Raw genomic sequence first — 19,950 nt, 5'->3', positions numbered from 1 at the left:
TCGCAATACCGCTGGTAAGACAACTCCAGCCGCCACTGCGCCTATGGCCAACGCCTACGAAAACGCCTCAGTTCTTCAGAAAATCAAAAACTTTGCTGCGACTTTTCGCCACAGGAAGTGCAATGAAACGAGCTAGCAATTTCTCTTTCTAAACATAAAGGAAAACGATAAATCTTATCGAATCCCGTAAGTTTGGCTCACCTCCGAGCTAAAGAAGTCTCAATGCGTAAGGGTTTTACCAAAACACGTTTTCCGAAAACTTTTCGGAAGGGTAAAACTTGTTCTCCTAGGTTAATCACGGAAAAAGGAAGTGCAGTAAATCGATTACACAGCTCGGTCGCTACGTAGCGATCGGACTCTAGCCAAGCTCGGTCGCTACGTAGCGACCGAGCACGCACACAGCTCCGTCGCTATGTAGCGACCGAGAACGCACACAGCTTGGTCGCTACGTAGCGACCGAGCACACACACAGCTCGGTCGTTACGTAGCGACCGAGCTCGAGCCAAGCTCGGCCGCTACGTAGCGACATAGTACGCGTACTGCTCGGTCGCTAAGTAGAGACCAAGCTACAGCAAAGCTCGGTCGCTACGTAGCGACCGAGCACGCACACAGCTCGGTTGCTACATCGCGACCGAGCTCTAGCGAAGCTCGGTCGCTACGTAGCGACCGAGCTCAAGCCAATTCTCCACTCGATACATAGCGACCAGTGAGGCCTCAGAAAGGTCCTACTTTGCGTTCTCCTTTGAATCCTCATCAAAACGCTTTTCGTTTCGTCTCAATCGGAGTTTCCATTGATATTTTACGACAAAAATAAGAAGGACTCTTCTTGTTTTGCTTCTACTCGCTACGTAGCGACCTGTCAGACCTTCAATCGCTACATAGCGACCTGTCAGGCTTCAAAAAGTTCCTCCTTTACGTTCTTCTTTGAATCCTCATCGAAACGCTTTTGGTTTCGTCTCAATCGGAGTTTCCGTTAAGATTTTACGACTAAAACAAGTAGGACTCTTTTGGCTTGCTTCTACTCGCTACGTAACGACCTGTCAGACCTCCAGTCGCTACATAGCGACCTGTCAGGCCTCAGAAATGTCCTTCTTTGCGTTCTCCTTTGAATCATCATCGAAATGCTTTTTGTTTCGTGTCAATCGGAGTTTCGGTTGAGATTTTATGACGAAAACAAGTAGGACTCTTCTTGGTTTGCTTTTACTCGCTACGTAGCGACCTGTCAGACCTTCACTCGCTACATAGCGACCTGTCAGGCCTCAGAAAGGTCCTCCTTTGCATTCTCTTTTGAATCCTCATCGAAACGCTTTTCGTTTCGTCTCAATCGGAGTTTCCGTTGACATTTTACGACGAAAACAAGTAGGACTCTTCTTGGCTTACTTCTATACGCTACATAGCAACCTGTCAGACCTCCTGCTCGCTACGTAGCGACCTGCCAGGCCTTAAAAAGCTCCTCTTTTGTGTTCTCTTTTAAGTCCCGATCGAAACGCAGCTTTTCGTTTAGTCTCAATCGGAGTTTCCATTGAGATTTTACGACGAAAACAAGTAAGACTCGTCTAAACTCCTTCGCTTGCTCCTACTCTCCCTTACCTCCATCTTTGTGTTCTCCTTCATATCTCGATCGAAACGTCCCTTGTTTCATCTCGATTAGAGTTACCATTGAAAATTTACGATAAAAAAAACCGCAAAGACTTGTTTTCTCGCATGGATTCAGATTAATCGTATAAAACAGCAACGGTTAACTTAACACCTTAGCCGCCTCAACTATACGATTACGTTGAACCTTTTTATTAAAATTGACATCGTATCTAAGGAGAAGATAACAGTGAAGTTCGGAAGATAAATGTCAAGTTTCAAAGGATAAACACCAATATCAAAAAATGGCGAACATACACGAGAAGAGGAAGGGGAAATGAGCAAGCAAAACTGAGAAGAGACAAAACTGCATCTTCGAGAGAACTAAGGTATTTCCGACTTGAAATTTTAGAAATCAGACTTGGAATTTTCGTAGGAAATTACTATGAAATAAAAACGCCTTTGAGACTGCCATAGAACTTTAGGGAACGTAAAACCTAGGTGGATAGTCTAGCGAACTAAGTCTTAGGTGATTTTTCCTGTCTCGATATATCGTTCCATAACTGTTCATCCAGATCTTACAAACCGATCTAAACTCTCCGAAAATAAAGAAACGATCGCCATGCATAACAAGCTCGCTCCCTAAGGAGAGAAAAACTAGAGACATCAACGTCGTCTTAAAACCGATTCGTTTCTGGCAATTTTCTCGGAACCGACATATTCCAAGTCGTCAACATGGAAACAACCAAATCACAGTCCAAGCGTCGTCTTTAAATCGTCTCGGATTATCGATCATTCCAAACCTCAGAAGAAGAAACATACACAACCCTTCAAAGTATCGGTTCAACTGTTTTCTTCTGTAAAAAAAAACAAAAAGGGGAGTAGGTACGTATACTATACACGTATACTCCCAAACTTCAAATAACTTTTGCAAATCGTCAAGAAAACGATTTTGTCAAAGCAAATCGTCCCAAATAGGCAAACGACAATCTAAATTTTGTCTAAACGCTAGCAACATTTCCAGACGATCACAAACATAATCTCAAAGACTATACATCATTTCTTGTCGCAATCATGTGTACAGAAAACCTGTATCAATATCAAACTGAAACTCGACGATTAGCCAAAGTATTGAACCCTTTTCTGGCTTAGAAAGCCATTTTTGTTTAAAATTTTTCTACGAGAAATCTTCATTCACCAAAGCATTTCTTTCAGTTTCCGTTGTACCAAGTGAGTCACGGAAAAGCATCAAAAACATTTGCGACGAAGAAAACTCGAGAATAGATGTAGCATCGTGCACATTAAAAGAAACACTTTCCTCCCGATGGTTAGCTAGATCCACCTCTGGTTGACCAATTCATTCCAGAAACGAATGTGTCATGAGAATCCGCTCAAAAAACCTATGAAAAACGTTCTGCGACTAAATCGTAATGAAATAAGCTTCGGTAACACTCCATGAGTAACTCCAAGCAACTTTGACCTAAGATCGAAATCACAGCAGAAATGTTTCTTGTAAAACCCGCAGAAACAACGCTACTATGACATATGTATACGTATCACCAATTTACAACCTTCGTAAAACCGGTCCCCATTACTTACACAAAAAATCCTTCGTACAATCAGACCAAGTCTTACGAAAAAACTTTCTAAAGTTAACATAACATGCCTTATGAAGAAGTATGTCTTGTATAGCAAACCTCTTGGGCTTCGTCTTCCTCAGGCAAAAAGACTCAATTGTCATAAGACTATAGGTCATATTATACGAAATATTCGTCGTATAACTGAAACCTAGAGCGGAGAATCGTTTTCTACGACTATCGGCCATATTAGCACGGATAACCCCGACGAACTTGGCCTATCAATCTCGACAAGCGCTTTTTGGCCATCGGTCAGTTACGCCTTCCACTAAAGGTCCAAACCAATATTTGCCATCACCTATAAAGGACGAGTGTAAACTAACATGACCTTAAATGTTAAAGTACCACCTTGACCTACAACATCCTTAGAGCATCTCCAACCCACCTCTATTTCTACCTCTATAATAGCATTTAGAGGCAAAACCACACCAACCCCTCTCTATTTTTGCCTCTAAAATAGAGATTGCTATTTTCTCCTCTATTTATAGAGGAAGAAATAACATTCCTCTATATTTTGCTCTATATGTAGAGATCTCTATTTTAGAGAAATACATTGGAGTAAAACCCACCTCTATTATAGAGTTCCTCTATTTTAGAGATAAAAATAGAAAAATACATTGGAGATGGTCTTAGCTCTCTGAGTGAACACATCCTTCTCACCAAGCCAAACTATTTGAGAAACCATTGCTCCATCACTTAACGACTAAACGACAATCTACGATTTGTCTAAAAACGTCATGTGACTATTAAGAGAACAATTATCGTATAGCCCACAGTCGGAAATCATATGATAAATGCTTCGTAACGAAACTCTGTCCTAACAACCAAACGGTTAACGGAAAATCTAAACTTTTCAAAAATTGGCCAAGTTCAATACGCTCTACAATTCAGTCTAAGCCCGCAAAGTTTTTCCCATAATACGCGGCATATAAGGAAAAAATTCGTAAAAAGCTTCTAGAGCTATATGAAACATCCTAAAAAATGCACGAAATATACCTCAGAAGGTCAACACTTCAAAAAGCATTATGAAGGAAAACACTTCTTCCCATGGACAAATTTACGCGACACCTCAGTCCTAATTCCTCGATCGCAAATCAATTTATTAGCATCCAAACATGATCAACAACTTTGGCTGCAAACATCCGTAGTCAAACCAGAATGTTTCTCAAACGCAAGGCTAAGACTAAACCCTTGCAACATCGCGAAACATCTTCAAGCCCACGAACATTTCAAGCACGAAATGCGGCATACGAAAGAATAACAAATCTTCAGCATCGCAAGACGTCGCAGACGCCTGAAGATTCATTCTTCGACGAAATTTCCTTCCTCTATAAAAACACCTTCTTGGAAGACCAGACAGTCATACGCACTAACATATTCTCAAAACATATTCTTCGTGAAGACTCAAAAAGGGTAATATCTACCGATACGTTTGTTTCTGATCACAACAAACTCTTAACATCCTAAACAGACTTAGCCATCTCTTAGAGATAGCTCTCGTACACCCGACACAAGGGTATATAGCGCTACATAAAAAATAATCCGAAATTTTGGTCAGCACTTTCGGGAGACTTAAAAATTGTCCTCGAAGAGATGCTCGATTCCTACCATTCAAGTCACGTAAGCCGAGAACATATCACGGACTTTAAAGCAGGATGGAATCAGGTCGAAAACGATACGGGAAACGTAAGTCGAAGTAGTCATCGCACCCCCTAAAACTGTGATTAGACCTAGGTCTTGCCCAAAACCCAGTGCACTGGTCTATAACATCTCTAGGCATAGTATCAAACACCCTGATACGAAATCCCAAAATTTGTCTCTTGGCCAATATTCGAGCAACTTCAGAAATCCCGCAAGGTTACACATTGCGGAAAACTCTTGAAACAGATCACATATATAGTAGTTCACACAGAGTTAGATTAACGAGATGACAACTCGTAGTCTTCCCTCTACGCCCATATAAAATGCCATTGGCAGCAACACGCCTGATAACTTCTACATATAAACTAGACCGCAAAAGGTCTCGCTTGAAAACTTGTCATAAAAACCTAAACTCCAAGACAAACTACGAAAGGCTTGATCCCTTCAACAAGGGTACGTAGGCAGACGTCATAAGGCGCAGCCCCAATCTTACCGCGTTCTACATTTAGAAGAGCGAGAAGACCACTTACCACGGACCTTTTCAACCATTAATTCGCCTAACTTGCCAAGCCACTCGCTAGAACCTCACGCTATAAGCTCATGGTTATAACGAGCTGGGGGGCTAACTGTTGGGGTCAAAATCGGTCACGACGGAATCAATGTCTGAAAGTCCGTAAAAATCAGCATGAACGTTTTACGAAAAGTAATCTTCGTAAAGAAATCTTTACGAAGAGCCTTGCGGTAAAATTTTGTTCAATCATAATCGAACCCTAAATACTGATTGTCCGAAGGCAACAGACATGTATCCAAATCGGCTGCGACCAAGCTCGAGTATGGCAATCGGACCGCAGACAAGCCAAGCTCGATCGATACGCGGCGACCAAGCATGCACACAGCTCGGTCGCTACGTAGCGACTGAGCTCGAGCCAAAGCTCTGTCGCTACGTAGCGACCGAGCCCAAGCCAAGCTCGGTCGCTACGTAGCGACCGAGCATGCGTACGTAGCGACCGAACACGCGTACGTAGCGACCGAGCTTGGAACCTAGCTTGGTCAGTACGTAGTGACCGAGCACATGAACGTTTCGATCGTTACGAAGAAATCGAGCTTTCTCAAAACATCGATACGACGCGAATCCATGCATTCTCGTCTACTCTTTAATTCTATCTCCCGAAGACCGTAGCTGAACCATTTCATGTTTCTCGTCACTCGAAGTCATCGATCAAACTTTATGATAAAAAGCACAGAAAGTTAGTTTTTATCGAAGAAACCGTAATAAACGTTTCGAGTCAAAAGACGGCCCAAAGAGACCTAAGACGTGACTTGAAGCCCACTTATGATTTCTTAACCAACAGCCCATAAGCCGTATGATGATTTATGCTTGGTTCGCAAGGAAAGATAAATGTCAAGTTTCCGCGGATAAATATGAAGTTTTGGAAGATAATTACAAAGATCGGGAAAAATAAAATATCTCCATTTTTAAGCTATGACGGCTTAAGGGCAGAAGAGGAAAAGCGTAAACCGACCTAGGAGTGAGTATATAAGGAGTCCTAGGCGAGAGGCAGGAAGATAACTTTTTCACAGCAAATTAGCACTTATAGTAGTTTAGGCAATTTTCCGTTTTTTGTTATTCGAGCTGCGACTCAATTAGGTTGTTGTCGTCTTAGAATTTTAGAACTAGGAATCTCGCTGAAATCTCTCGAAGCCCAGGCTCTTACCTTCTTGTAACGCTCAAACGCAGATTCGGAATAAGATCTACTTTGTTCTACTTTTTCGGTTTTTATACTTTATCGTTGTTATCCCATGTTCTGATTGCTTAGCATGTGGTATTAGCAGATATCCGGGACCTCTGGGAAATTAGGGTGCTCCTATTTTCCTTATTTAAACGGAAATCGACAATGTGAATTTCGGTTCCCACAAGTCTCCAGGCCGTGTTTAGCATTACGGGTGTTCTTCTTCGCAGCTGCATGACTCACGCCACTTACTTCAGAGCCTCCTGAGATGACATGAATCACCCGGTCCTGGAGAGGTGGTGAGCTTGGCGCGTCTCCTTTGGATTTTCCTGATGCTTCTTTGCTAAGATGAGCCTTGGCTTTCTCTGAAAGGAATTCTCGGAGATGCCTCTTTTGGAGCAGTTCGTTGACCTCGATCTTCAGGGCGACGCAGTCTTCAGTTTTGTGGCCATGATCGCGATGGAAGTCGCACTAGAATCCCAGGTTCCGGAATGAGTCAGGTGCTATCATCTTTGGGGGCAACTTTACCTGTTGGCCCATCTGCCTCAGCGTGTTGACCAGCTCTGGTATGGATATTGAGAGATGGGAGATATCGGGCCAGGTAGACACATACATCCCCTCTTCTTTTTCTAATGGCCGGTATTGGAACCTGCCTTGGTTCCTGCTTTCGGAGTCCTTGGATCCCTTTTGGGAGGATCTTTCTTCTCGGTCTCCCTGGTCTGATCGGGTGGACCTCTGATCCTGTTTGGGTTGAGCCTTGGCGTGGCTAGCGACGTCCTCGTCCCACTTCACCTGTGCCCACACTCGGAATAGCACATCCTCCATGGTTTTGCAAGGGTACATGGTTAGCTCTTTGTAGAGCCCTCCGTCTAGAAGCAGGCCTCTCTTGAAGGCAGAGATTGCGGTAGGGATGCTGCATTCAGGGACCGCTACCTTCTCTTGATTGAAACGGGCTATGTAGTCCCGCAGGGGTTCTACTTGATGCTGGAGGATCTCGTAGAGACCGTCTGAAGTCTTCTCCAGGCTCCTGCTACTCGCGAATTGTTCTACGAACTTCTCGCTCAGGCCGGCAAAAGAAGAGATGGACCTGGTAGGGAGATTGATATACCATTGCAAGGCGGGTCCAATTAGAGTGGAGCCAAACCCTTTACACATCTCGACTGAAGCGATCTCCTCCGCGAAGGGAGTATCTGTGTACGAGTCGGGGGTTGCTCCTCTGGATTGGGTGAGCTACTCCTGGTAGACGCTCCACCATGGATTGCATGGCGTCGAACCTCTTGGAAAACATCTGCTCCAGATAGGTGGTTATGGAAGACTCGGCTGCCATCTTCTCGGGTTCTTCTTTCTCGGGTTCAGGTTCGGAATCACTTTCCTCTAGGTTATGGATCTGGTGATCCTTGATCCCTTCTCGTGTTGCCCTGGCTGCTCTGGATGCAGGAGTTGCGTTAGTGGTGCCTTCTTCGGTGTTGGGAGTGCTCAGGCTTCCCATAGGTCGAACCCGAGTGTTGAAGCAACGCTTCTTGTTGTTTGCCGTGTTGGGAGCTTTGTTCTGGTCTCGGAGTGCAGCGTTCTCCGTCTGTAGTTGGTTGAGTTTCTCGGCGTTTAACTCCAGCTGTTTGGAGTGTTCACGAAGGTTTTCCTTCAGGCTCTGAACCTTGGAGGAAAGCTCTGGATTTTCGGTTGTTTCCTGAGCCTTGTGCAAGTCGGTTAATTGGCTCTGCAGTACGTCGATCTGTCGTTGAAGCTCGGCTTCTCTTGGGGTAAATTCTGAAGGATTGTCTTGCTCATCCACCGCCATCGTCACTGTGGGAACCAAAATTTGCACTGTCGATTTCCGTTTAAATAAGGAAACTAGGAAAACCCTAATTTCCCAGAGGTCCCGGATATCTGCTAATACCACACGCCAAGCAATCATAACACGAGAATAACAACGATAAAGTATAAGAAATCAAAAAGAGAGCAAAGTAGATCTTATTCTGAATTCGCGTTTGAGCGTTACAACAAGGTAATAGCCTGGGCTACGAGAGCTGTCGGCGAGATTCCTAGTTCTAAAACCCTAAGACGGCAGTAACCTAATTGAGTCGCAGCTCGAATAAAAAAAAACGGAAATATGCCTAAATTGCTCTAAGTGCTAAGTTTGCTCTGGAAAATTCTCCCTCATGCCTCTCGCCTAGGACTCCTTATATACTCGCTCCAAGGTCAGTTTACGCTTTTACGCTTTTACTCTTCTGCCCTTAATCCGTCATAGCATAAAATGGAGATATTTCATTTTTTCCGATCTTCGTAATTATCTTCAAAATTTCGTATTTATCCGCAGAAACTTGACATTTATCCTTCCTTGCGCGCTAAGCTTAAACCGTCCTACGGTTTACAGGCTTTTGTTAAGAAATCGTAGGATGGGCCTCGAGTCCTGTTTTAGGTCCCTTTGGGCCGTCTTCCGACTCTAAACGTTTATTGCGACTTCTTTCGATAAAGAACAAACTTTCCGCGGTTTTTACAGCAAAGTTTGATCGATGATTTAGAATGGCGGAAAACATGAACTGAGTTCGCTACGGTCTTTGGGAGATAGCATCGAAGGATAGACGAGAATGCATGGACTGGTGTTGTATCGACGTTTCGGAAGAGCTTGGTCGCTACGTAGCGACCGAGCTTTGGCTCGAGCTTGGTCGATACGTAGCGACCGAGTGGGACGGACGCTCGGTCGCTATGTAGCGACCGAGCGGGACAGATGCTCAGTCGCTACGTAGCGACCGAGCTTGTCTCAAGCTCGGTTGCTACGTAGCGACCGGATAGCGTGCATGTGCGGTAGTTGTGCAATGACCGAGTTTGGTTTGTCCGTGTTCCGATTGTCATACTCGAACCTATCCGTAATTGGTTTGGGTATGTTTCCGATGGCTTATGTTTGATTTAAATGGAATCCTAGATGGAACTTCATCTCGAAAAGCTATGTTGCGGAGTGTCATACTTGTATATTGCGGAAATTTGGACGTTAACTTTTTCGTAACCGCTTTCGACCCCAACAGTTAGCCCCCCAGCCCGTTAGAATCATGGGTTTCGAGCGAGATTCTAATGCGCGGTATGGCGAGTTCGGACGAGATTGGTGTATTTGGGCGAAGTTTGTGTCCGAAAATCTGCAAGTAAATAGTAATTCCTCATGCCTATAAGAAGGAAGGTAACTTCTTCACAATTTTTTCACTTGCTTGTTCTCATAAAGATTTTCCTTAAGAAAAAAATTCTTTCTTTCTCTCTATCCTTTTCTTCTAGTTTCCCAAAAGAGAAAAACAAAATGTCGAGTAAGAAAAGGGTTTCAAAGAAATGATCTTCGTCCGCAAGCGTTCATGAAGAGCTCCTTGTTCCGAAGATAGAGTTCGTGCCTCATTCGGTAGACCCAACCGAGAATGAGGCATGGTGGGTTGCGCATTACGGTTCGATCACTCCTCCCAAAGAGAAGTTGTTCCCGGTTCTGACCCATCGTTCAGTCGAGGAAGGTGCTCCAAGCAGGAGTACCGACGAGTTTCTCGAGATCATGCGGTCGTTCTACCACATTCCTGATGCGGTGGAATTCCGGGTTCCTCGTCAAGGGGAGCGCGCTAGTAGCCCCCCAGAGGGTTACATTACTTGTTACGAAGCGTTCGTAGTGCGTTGTCGCTTGTGGTTCCCGATTCCTGAAATTATCATCCGCGTGTTGGACCGTTTCGAGGTGGCAATAAGCCAGCTGAACCCCCTTGCCATTCAGCACCTCATTGGAATCCTGATCCTGAGCTACGAGCATGGTCTCTCCCTTACCATTGATCACTTTGAAGCGCTTTTGAGGCTACAGCTCGTGAAGGATACGGACAAGTATAGTCTGGTCCCTCGGAGCTTTATGTCGGTGGTTAAGAGGTTCATCTCCAACTTCAACTTGTGGAAGAAGTTTTTCTACTTCGTTCGTATAGACGCTGCGTCTGTCGAAGAGAGTTGTATCCCACTGTTCCGGAGGTTGCCGAATGACCGTCCCTTCATCAACCTGCTTGCTCCGTTCCCCGAGGATATCATCGAAGTGAGGGATCTTCTCAGGAACGGTCCGTTTTTCTGGACTTCTTTTACGCCGAAGCAAGTTCAGAAGGCATTGAGGTTTGTGCATCCAGGTCCTGTGGAAACAGGGAGCGACTCCGAGCATGATGATCAGAGTCCCGACGCTGCCCCCACTGTTGCGAAGGGGTGGAACTCTTTGAAGGGGAAAGATATTGATCTTGGTGACATAGAGTTTTCGATGGACGATTCTATGCTTCCAGGATGGGATCCAGACCTTGCTTACGGCGATAGAAGCGGTACTAGCGAGGTTCCTATTCCGGGCTTCGATGATTTCTTTGCTGGTCTACCCTCGGGCTTTGATGCTCCTCCGCCTGCGAATAAATCAGGGAGGCTGAAAATCATCGCCAAAGGGTCTCGCATCATCAACGGGGTTAGTTTTTTTTTTGAGAATTTTGGCGATTGCCTAGGAGTTTCTTTTTCCGCTTATAACGTGTTAATCGGTTTCGCAAGGCCTTAACTTGCTTGGTTTGGCCATTGAGGCGAGCCATAGGGAAGCCATGGTCTATCGCTTTAAAGCGGAGAAAGCGGAACGAGATCTCCCTCGCTTTCAAGGCGAAATGTTGGAGCGAGACGCGCTACTTGCTCGTGATCATGCGAGGGCTGTCCACAAGGTGGAAAGGAAGGGCAAGAGGGAGATCATCGAGGTGATGAAGACTCGTGCCTCTCAATTCCAGGTCCAGTATGGGAACCTCAAGGACGCCTTTACCTCGGTGGGCGACTTCCGTGAGTGCCGTGGTTCAGTCTGAAGTCTGTGGAAAACACGAGCCGATGACTACGTTTTCGAGAAGGAAATGAGTTTGATGAAGGGCGGCATGGACGAACATGCTCACGCTGAGGCACTCATTCCTTCGATTGACGGGAGGATTCAGGGATTCTAGGATCCCATCCCGGTTTCCATTGATACTGAGGAGGTCGCGACCGGGTTTTCCGATGATAGCGAGGAAGTCAATCGTCCTGCGGATGCGTTTGGAGCTTTGTTGTCCGGGGACTTTTAGTTTAGACCTTGAAAGGTGGAGTGATCATTGAGAGGGAGGTGTTTTTTTATCTGTTCTACGTTTGTGGCCGCATGTGGCCTTTATTTCGAGAGATTGTATGGGCCTGTTTTGGCCGTTTTATCGTTTACCGGGACTGTCGTTGGTGGCTTTGAATCCCTACCGCTTTACGCGGTTTTTATATATATGATGGATATTTTATTTCGAATCGTTTTGATCAAGTTCGAATTCGTTCGTTGACTTTTCGTAAAAATTACCTATTCTTACGATTTTCGGGAACATTGAGATGTGAACGGAGAGACATGATTTAGGATCTCGTATCATTTAGATATTATGTCTTGAGATGTCTGAGACCAATGCGATGGGTTTAGGGCAAGACCTAGGTTTACTTTTGGTTTAAGGTTTGTGCGGTGACTAGTCGGCTATCGTTTTTCCTGTTGCGATTTCTTCCTGATCCGTACCGATTTAAAGTCCGTGATAGGTTCTCGGCTTATACGACTTGTATGGTATGAATCGAGCATCTTCTCAGAGAGTTTTTAAGTCAACTGAAAGTGTTAAACCAAAATTTCAGATTTTTGTTGTAGCGCTCTTTCGTCCTTGCGTTGGACGTTTGAAGATCAAAAGAGTGATCGAGTTGCATTTGTTTAAGACGGCTGACGTGTTTGTCAAGACCAATCGACGAACGGGGTTCAAGGTTTTAGTGGTCGCGTTCGGACAATTTGTTAGTATTATCTCAAATTTTGATTTTGCGACGTCTCGCAGTTGTTTCGAGGACTATACGTGTATCTTAAGTGTTGAAGGATGATCGTTTTGCGATTTTGGGCCGGATGAGGCCGCTGACAAGAGTCTTAATGTTTCTAGGCGTGTTGTGAAGTTTTTCGCGTTAACTGAAGCGTAAGAGTTTTCGATAAAAAAAAGCAATGTAAATTGTATTAGAAGTTTTTGAAACTTCTAAAACCTCGGTTACAATAATGCATTTTTTCCTATGTGGGAGTATACGAGTATACGCACCCACTCCCCCCCCCCTTTTTAGAGAGGGGGATAGCTGAACTCGTCTTTCAAAGAGCTGCCTACGTACCTCTTTCGAGGATCAAGCCATCTCGTAGTTCTGTTTCATGCCGCGAGCGTTTTTTACTCGGCGGTTGTCGTCGTGCTGACCGCCTTGATCATGACGATCGTGGTCGGGTCAATGCTCTTTTCCGGATGTTCTGGTTGAGTTGTAGCGTCGACTTCGGACTCGTGTTGAGTTTCGACGTCCGAGGCGTTTTCGTCGGCAGACGATGTTAAATCGTCTTTCCTTGGGGCGTTTTTGGCCAAAGATTGATCTATCTTTGTGCGTTTGCGATTTGTTGTTGCAGAAGTCGCGATTTGCCTTAACTTGTGCTGTGCGAGAAAGCATAGCCGCGACCGTTTTTGACATCCCCAGATAGCCGCGACTCCGCTTGGTGTTGGGAATTTGACACCCAGGTGGTACATGGACGGAACTGCTTGCATGGCATTGAGCCATGGGGTTCCCATGATCACGTTGAAGATAGCGAGATGGTCGACTACCGCGAACTCGACGATTTTCGTGATCTCCTTCTCCATGACTGGAAGCTGGATTGATCCGAGAGTCATCGACACTTCACCCGAAAAACCCGTGAGTGGTTTCTTCCTCGAGTTCGATGCTCATTCGATTGAGAGTGTCGCGGAAGATTACATTGACCGTGCTTCCCATGTCGATGAGTACTCTCCCGACTTCCAGATCTCGTATGACGAGATCTCTGACGAGCGGATTGCAGTGAGGTTGATCGATGCCGCAAGCTTCCTCCTTTGTGAAGGTGATCGAGCAATTTTGGCCATCTCGAGGAGGAGACCATGTAGGCCAGTTTGCACTCGACTATGCCTTCCGCTGGTAAGCCTTGATGGCCGAAACAGTATCGTTGCAGTATTGCGTTTTTCTGATGATCATGTTGACTCTGCGATGATTGTTATCATTCCCCTTGTCGTCTAGCCTTCTGCCGCATTTATCCCCGGGTTGATTTCGTTGAGGGGATTTTTCAGCGGGCTGATTTCTATCCGTCTTTGGAGGGCGATCGGAATCGAGGATGAGATCTTTCACGCTTGTTACGTCCGAGAGCTCTCCAGCGAGTAGCTTCGCGGCCAGCCAGCAGCTTTGCAGTTAGTCGTGGAGTGTCCTCGGGACTGGTGGAACTCGAAGAAGGTGTTTTCGTCATATCCTTGATTGCGGGTCCACGTATTACCCGTGGTTCGGCCTTGGTCCGAATTGATCGCATAATTTTGCACTCATTGGAGATCTTCCTCCTCGTAATGGACATACTTGTCGTTACGAGAGTTCTTGTTTTTTGCTTTCGGATCTACGTCTTTCGAGGATGGTCTTGCCAACTTATGTTTTTGCGACAAAACTTTCGTTTCTTCCTCGATTATGATGTAGTCCGTTGCCTTGTGGAGGGCGTCCTGGATCGTCCGCGGTTTGTCCAGGGTTATCCATTTTTTGAATTTCGACTTGTACCAGAGCATCTTTCTGAGTGCGTCGATGGCCACTTTGTCGTTTATCCCGCTGACTGATACCACTCAAATTACCCTAAGGAGTGTTACTCTCATCAAAAGAGGTTCAGATGTAGTACTTAGGGATCAAATCAACAAGGAGCTAGGGAACAATTAAATCTAGTGTTTATTAATTCTAAGAGTTGTAAATGTTTAAATGAAATAGCAATAGTAACAAGCGAAGTAAATAGTAAATGTAACTTGATTGGAAATGATATTAGATGCAGGGCCACTATTCAGGTGTTGGAGATTATAATACTTATAGATGCCTATTTGTTGCATGCATGATATGTTAGAGCTCAACCGCTTAACTCAGTGATCAGCTGTCGCATGTTTCACTGGTTAACAGGCTAGATCTCGTGTCTCAACGGTTAGTATGTTGACAACGAAAGAGTATCGATCGACGGTCCTATTGGGACGTCGACCGATACACCTTTGCCTACGTCGACCGATAGTCAGTTGAGGACATCGATCGACGGGTTCTAGTCAGGCCTATGTGCGAGTATGATATGCCCTATTAAGATACTAAATTGGCGGTTAGCCCTCTATAGCAGTCCTAATATGATAGATAGATGTCAGGATGGGATAACAAGGGTGCTTGAGTATGCAATCCTATGATCATGTTCTAGTTAGCAAGGATAAAACAAGCAATGAATACAAATCTATCATGAATATCACAACAAGGCAGATCTATAGTTTGGGGTTAATCCCACAAACCTATCTGAACCCTGGATCTAATAAATGAACTACTCAGACATAGCAAAACAATTCATGACAATGAAGAAATGGGAATTCATAGTATAGATGAAAAGAAATGAAAACAAGGAGTTCCAATCACAAGTGATCTTCTCTCCAAAACTCTCTCTCTCTCTCTCTCTCTCTCTCTCTCAAAGTAAAACTGTAACAAAAAGCTCTCTCTGCCGTCAAAACACTTAGGCAGTATATAATCGTCAAAACACTTAGGCAGTATATAATCTACTAGGTTAAAAAATCATCAGGGCAATTTCGTAATTTGGCTTGGAATTGGGCTTCAAGTCCGCTGGATCAAAAATGTCGCATGTCCACTGTCTCGACATCGATCGATGGTACTTGTGTACATCGATCAATATTAATCTTCATTTGTCGAGGCATATCTTGGTGTCGATCGACAGCACTGATGCACATCGATCGATTGTTCTTCCTCTCGTCGACCTCTACATGGTCAGCTCGGAAGAAATGTCCTTTAAGCTCCAAAATGCTCCAAAGTCATAGCTTTACTCCAAAATGCACTGAACCTGAAAACATACCTAGAAGAGTAGAAAACATAGAAATATTTATAGTAAAACATCTATATACCATGGATGAAAACATGTCAAATCCAAGGTATATCAACTCCCCTAGACTTACCCTTTTGCTTGTCCTCAAGCAAAACATACAGACAGTCTCTCTGAAAGAGGTTTGAAAATATTAGGGACTACAGATTTTAAAGCATAGAAATCTTTTCCTCAACAATTTTGCAACTACATCACAGAAGCACACTATGCAATATCCTAACCTAGCAACCATTTCTAACATAACACAACTCATCAATTCACGTCTGACATCCCCTCTACTGACATCCCCTCTACTGACTTCATTTCTTTGCATAAATATAAAGTGAATGCTTTACCTTGGAAGTATCGATCATAGGATGCAAGGATTTCAGACAAGTATCTGGAGCTGCAGGTAAAAGTTAGTTCATAATTTCTCTCTCTCTAATTTTCTCTCTTGGGTATTTTATTTCAGATGAGGGTTTGCTCCCACAAAAGACAAAGATGAGGTTAGACAGCTGGTGACATGCTTCAGCACACCAAGCAGCACAAGCAGATGAACTTTTCCTTCCCATGAAGAAAGCTACAAGCAGCTGAAGCAAGTAGCTTGTGACCAGCATGTGACTTCTAATGAGCAAGCAGGCAAGCAAGTAGGTGTAGGTCATGTGACCTAATTACTGAGGAAGCAAGTAGGCTAGAAGGTGCAAAGCATGTGACTGTTTAGAAATAATTTTAAGAGTTTTGTCGATATTTTCCGGACTGTTTCGACTAAATATTTTTCATCATTCGAATCTCGTCCTGCTCTGAATAAACTCACCCAGCATGAATAAAAATCAACGATAATAATTAACACTCGACCAGAACCATCAAGAGATGGTTTTTCGACCAAAAGACAGCCCCGTCGAGATTAATTCACCGTGTCGATTTTTATTTAAATTCTGATCGATCAATCTTCAAACTGATCTAAAGAATTTTCTTGATCAAAAATTATATCTGCTCGTGAGGGTTATAAACGACTACAAACATTAATGGCTGACTTTGATAAACGTAAGATGAAGGAGGACGATAGTATTGGTACTTTCATCGGAAAGCTTACTGAGATTTCATCTAGGTCAGCTTCTCTTGGAGAAATCATTGAAGAACCAAAACTTGTCAAGAAATTCCTCAAGAGCTTACCGAGAAAGAAATTCATTCACATGGTTGCATCGATTGAACAGATGTTGGATCTAAATACAACTAGCTTTGAAGAAAGAATAAGTGAAGAAGAGGAAGAACAGCATGATGATAATGGGAAGTTAATGTATGGTAGTCATGATTCATCGCAAGATAGTTCTGCATTTGGCAGAGGAAGAGGTCATGGAGGACGAGGTAATTGGAGAGGTGGACGAGGACTAACGAAGCTTGGAAGCAAAATCAAGGACTAACGAACCGAGATAAAAGTCACATCACTTGCTTCAAGTGTGATAAGCTCGGTCATTATGCATTCGAATGCCCTGATAAGCTGCTTAAGCTACAATAAACCGTTGAAAAAAGGATGAAGATACACATGAAGCAGATGAGTTGATGGTACACGAAGTGGTATACCTTAATGAGAAAAAGGTAAAACCAAGCACGTTCGAGATCGAGCAGGACATGGAAAATATGTGGTATCTTGACAATGGAGCTAGCAACCACATGAGTTAAAATCGAAGGTATTTCTATAAACTTGATGAGGAAGTTACAGGAAAGGTACGCTTTGGAGACGACTCTCGCATACATATCAGAGGTAAAGGATCAATCAGATTGGTTTTGAATGGAGGAGAGAAGAAAACCTTGAGTAATGTCTATTATATACATGGTTTACGAAGCAATATTTTGTCTTTGGGACAAGCCACTGAAGTTGGTTGTGATGTTAGGATGAAGGATGACGTGCTCAAGGTCTTTGATCGAACAGGATACTTGATGATTAAGACCTCGAGATCAAAGAACCGACTATATAAAGTGCATCTACAAGCTGATGTCGTCGAATGTCTGCAAATCACCTTACCTACAGAAACTTCAAGATGGCATGCAAGGTTAGGACATGTCAATACAGAGACAATGAAGACGATGATAAGCAAAGGACTGGTTATTGGTCTACCGAATATAACTGCTGAGAAAGAAACTTGTATATCTTGTCTACTTGGGAAACAAACAAGGAAGCTGTAAGATCCGATCCCGGCTCTTAAGCCAAACTGATACGCAGCCTTAACCATTCAATCTAAGTCCGAGTAATCCGATTTATAAGTCTGTATCTTCCTAAGTTCAATTCAATTCAGATGAGGTTCAAGACAATCAGTTTAAACAAAAAACATAAGAGGCAAATCAATGGTATAAATATAAACTGAGATCCATACATTTTCGTCCTAATAGGTTATACACACTTATTATAACATAAGTTCACAAGTTGCACAATAGGCTATGAATACTTCACATCTATCTACAATGACCCATTCACCACACATCTTCCCATGGCCAGAGTCTTCACGGTGCTTTTCCTTTACCACGGTCCATGTCTGATCCTGAAACCACACAAGACATATACATACTCATAAGGCCGATATCCTAACATCAAGTCTAGATAAGCATGGTTCGGATACTTAGAATCTATAATCTGTCGAAAACCAACATACTCAAATAAATTCCCAAAAACTAATTAAAATACATGATAATCCCTGATAAATCCCAACTAAGAGATTCCCATAATCAGATTCCAACAAATCACTCTAAAAATATCAGATCCGACCATGATCAGGCGACCATGATCAGTCCGGCCAAAGGCCAAGGGCTTGGATTGTAAGACCCGATCCCGGCCGACTAGGCCGCGGTCGATGCCTCACGTCGCTCGGTCCATACACTGACCGAACCTCTCAAAATTTTAATTTTGCCCTTTATCTATATTATCGCCCATAGGCGAGGGCTAACTTAGACCTTAGCTTAAGACTACCTTAGTCATTCCCTAGCTTAGATCATTTCAACTCATACGCAGCGGATATTCTCTACTTAACCATTGGTCTACAGCCAATATAATACTTGTCTGGTCGAATCAGCTCAGCTAATGGTTAGTATTCTCAACTACCAGCTAGCTCCAAGGTCGATCCTGATCCCAAATCAAGTCATACAAATCTGAGGTTCCATTACCCTAACCATTCTATCTAGATCTATGCAACCAGCTAGCTTGTTAGGTCATTGTCCCAGCTGACTTATCTGTTTAGTTAGCTCATCCAGCTAGCTGAGCTGAACCACTTCACTTGAGAGAGGGAGTCAGTAACTGCCATGGGGCCGAAAAGGTGTCTATCTCTCCCTTGCAACCGTTCGGAAATAACTGCCCCCAACCGGTCCTCAACAGCCTCCAACTGCTCCTGTTCCTGTCGGTTCTCTATCCTGATCCTAAGGCCAAGCCCTTTAACTGACCGTCCATGTCGTGGCCTCACCATCTAACCGGACCATAACCGCCCCAACCGTCTCGAACATGAACACTCAGCCCAGCTGAGTTGAGCTGATTACTAGCTGGCCCCAGCTGAGTGAGCTAGTCCTTCCAGCTCCACCAGCTGAGTGTCCCGTCCAGCGCCCACATTACTCGTCCAGCTCCATTAAATCCATCCCTTCTTCATTCTGGTTAAGTCTCAACACTTTGATGCCCTTAACCTTATACCTGAGCCATTATATGCTTGGGTCCTGGTCAAATGACCTGACTGGTGCGTCTCCCAGCACCATGGCTCGTCCCCAATGATCCCACACTAAGTGTTTCCTCTCAGACAAACTGATCATACCATTCAGGATACTCGGCCTTCATCCTTGCCTCTGTCTCCCAAGTGATTACATACTTGCCATTATATTCCCACACGACCTTGATCATGGGAATGGTCTTCTTCCTTGTTGCCTTCTCTGTTCGATCCACAATGCGAACCGGCATTGTCTCTAGGGTCAGATTCTTACCCAAATCAGCGGGAGTCTCCGGTCGTACTATGTCCTGATCAGACAAACATTTTCGGAGTTGGGACACATGAAACACGTGTTATGGAACGCATCCATGGCCGATGGCAGGTTCAACTTATAAGCCACAGCCCCAACTCTTTCTATGATTCTGAACGGACCCAAGTACCTAGGGTCTAGTTTTCTTCTTACAGAAACTCTAGCCCTCCCTTGAAACTCAAGATGTTTCCTCCGTCTATCTGCATAGCTCTTTTGACGATCCTGAGCCTCTTTCATTTTCTTCTTTAAGAACGTTATCTTTTCAGTGGTCTCTTCGACAATCTCAGGACCCAACATGCTTCTCTCCCCCACTTGGGTCCAGCATAATGGTGTCCTGCAAGGCCGCCCATACAATGCTCGCCCATACAATGCTTCATGCTGGTATGGAAACTGTTGTTGTAGGCAAACTCGAGCAAGGGTAGATGCTTCTCCCATGAATCGCCCCAATCCAACAACACGGCCCTTAACATGT

At 44.2% G+C, this 19,950-nt stretch overlaps 2 long non-coding RNA genes across 2 annotated transcripts in view; both read right to left on the bottom strand.

Annotated features, from left to right (window-relative positions):
• Positions 1-949: 949 nt before the first annotated feature.
• On the bottom strand, positions 950-8,574 carry LOC117132957. The gene is made up of 2 exons (XR_004456724.1): positions 3,957-8,574; positions 950-3,169 (listed from the first exon to the last, which is right to left on the bottom strand). It is a non-coding gene; the product is annotated as an uncharacterized LOC117132957 (long non-coding RNA).
• A 9,243-nt stretch (positions 8,575-17,817) lies between these two features.
• The window catches only part of LOC103848671, a 4,985-nt gene continuing 2,852 nt past the window's right edge, over positions 17,818-19,950 (bottom strand). The window contains exon 2 of the long non-coding RNA XR_629180.3: positions 17,818-19,950. This exon is cut by the window's right edge and continues 1,369 nt beyond it. This is a non-coding gene — a long non-coding RNA (uncharacterized LOC103848671).

The sequence above is a fragment of the Brassica rapa genome, chromosome A03 (genome assembly GCF_000309985.2).
Source record: "Brassica rapa cultivar Chiifu-401-42 chromosome A03, CAAS_Brap_v3.01, whole genome shotgun sequence".
In the NCBI taxonomy this organism is placed as follows: domain Eukaryota; kingdom Viridiplantae; phylum Streptophyta; class Magnoliopsida; order Brassicales; family Brassicaceae; genus Brassica; species Brassica rapa.
Note: the sequence above shows the minus strand (reverse complement) of the source record. Positions and strands in the feature narration are given on the sequence as shown.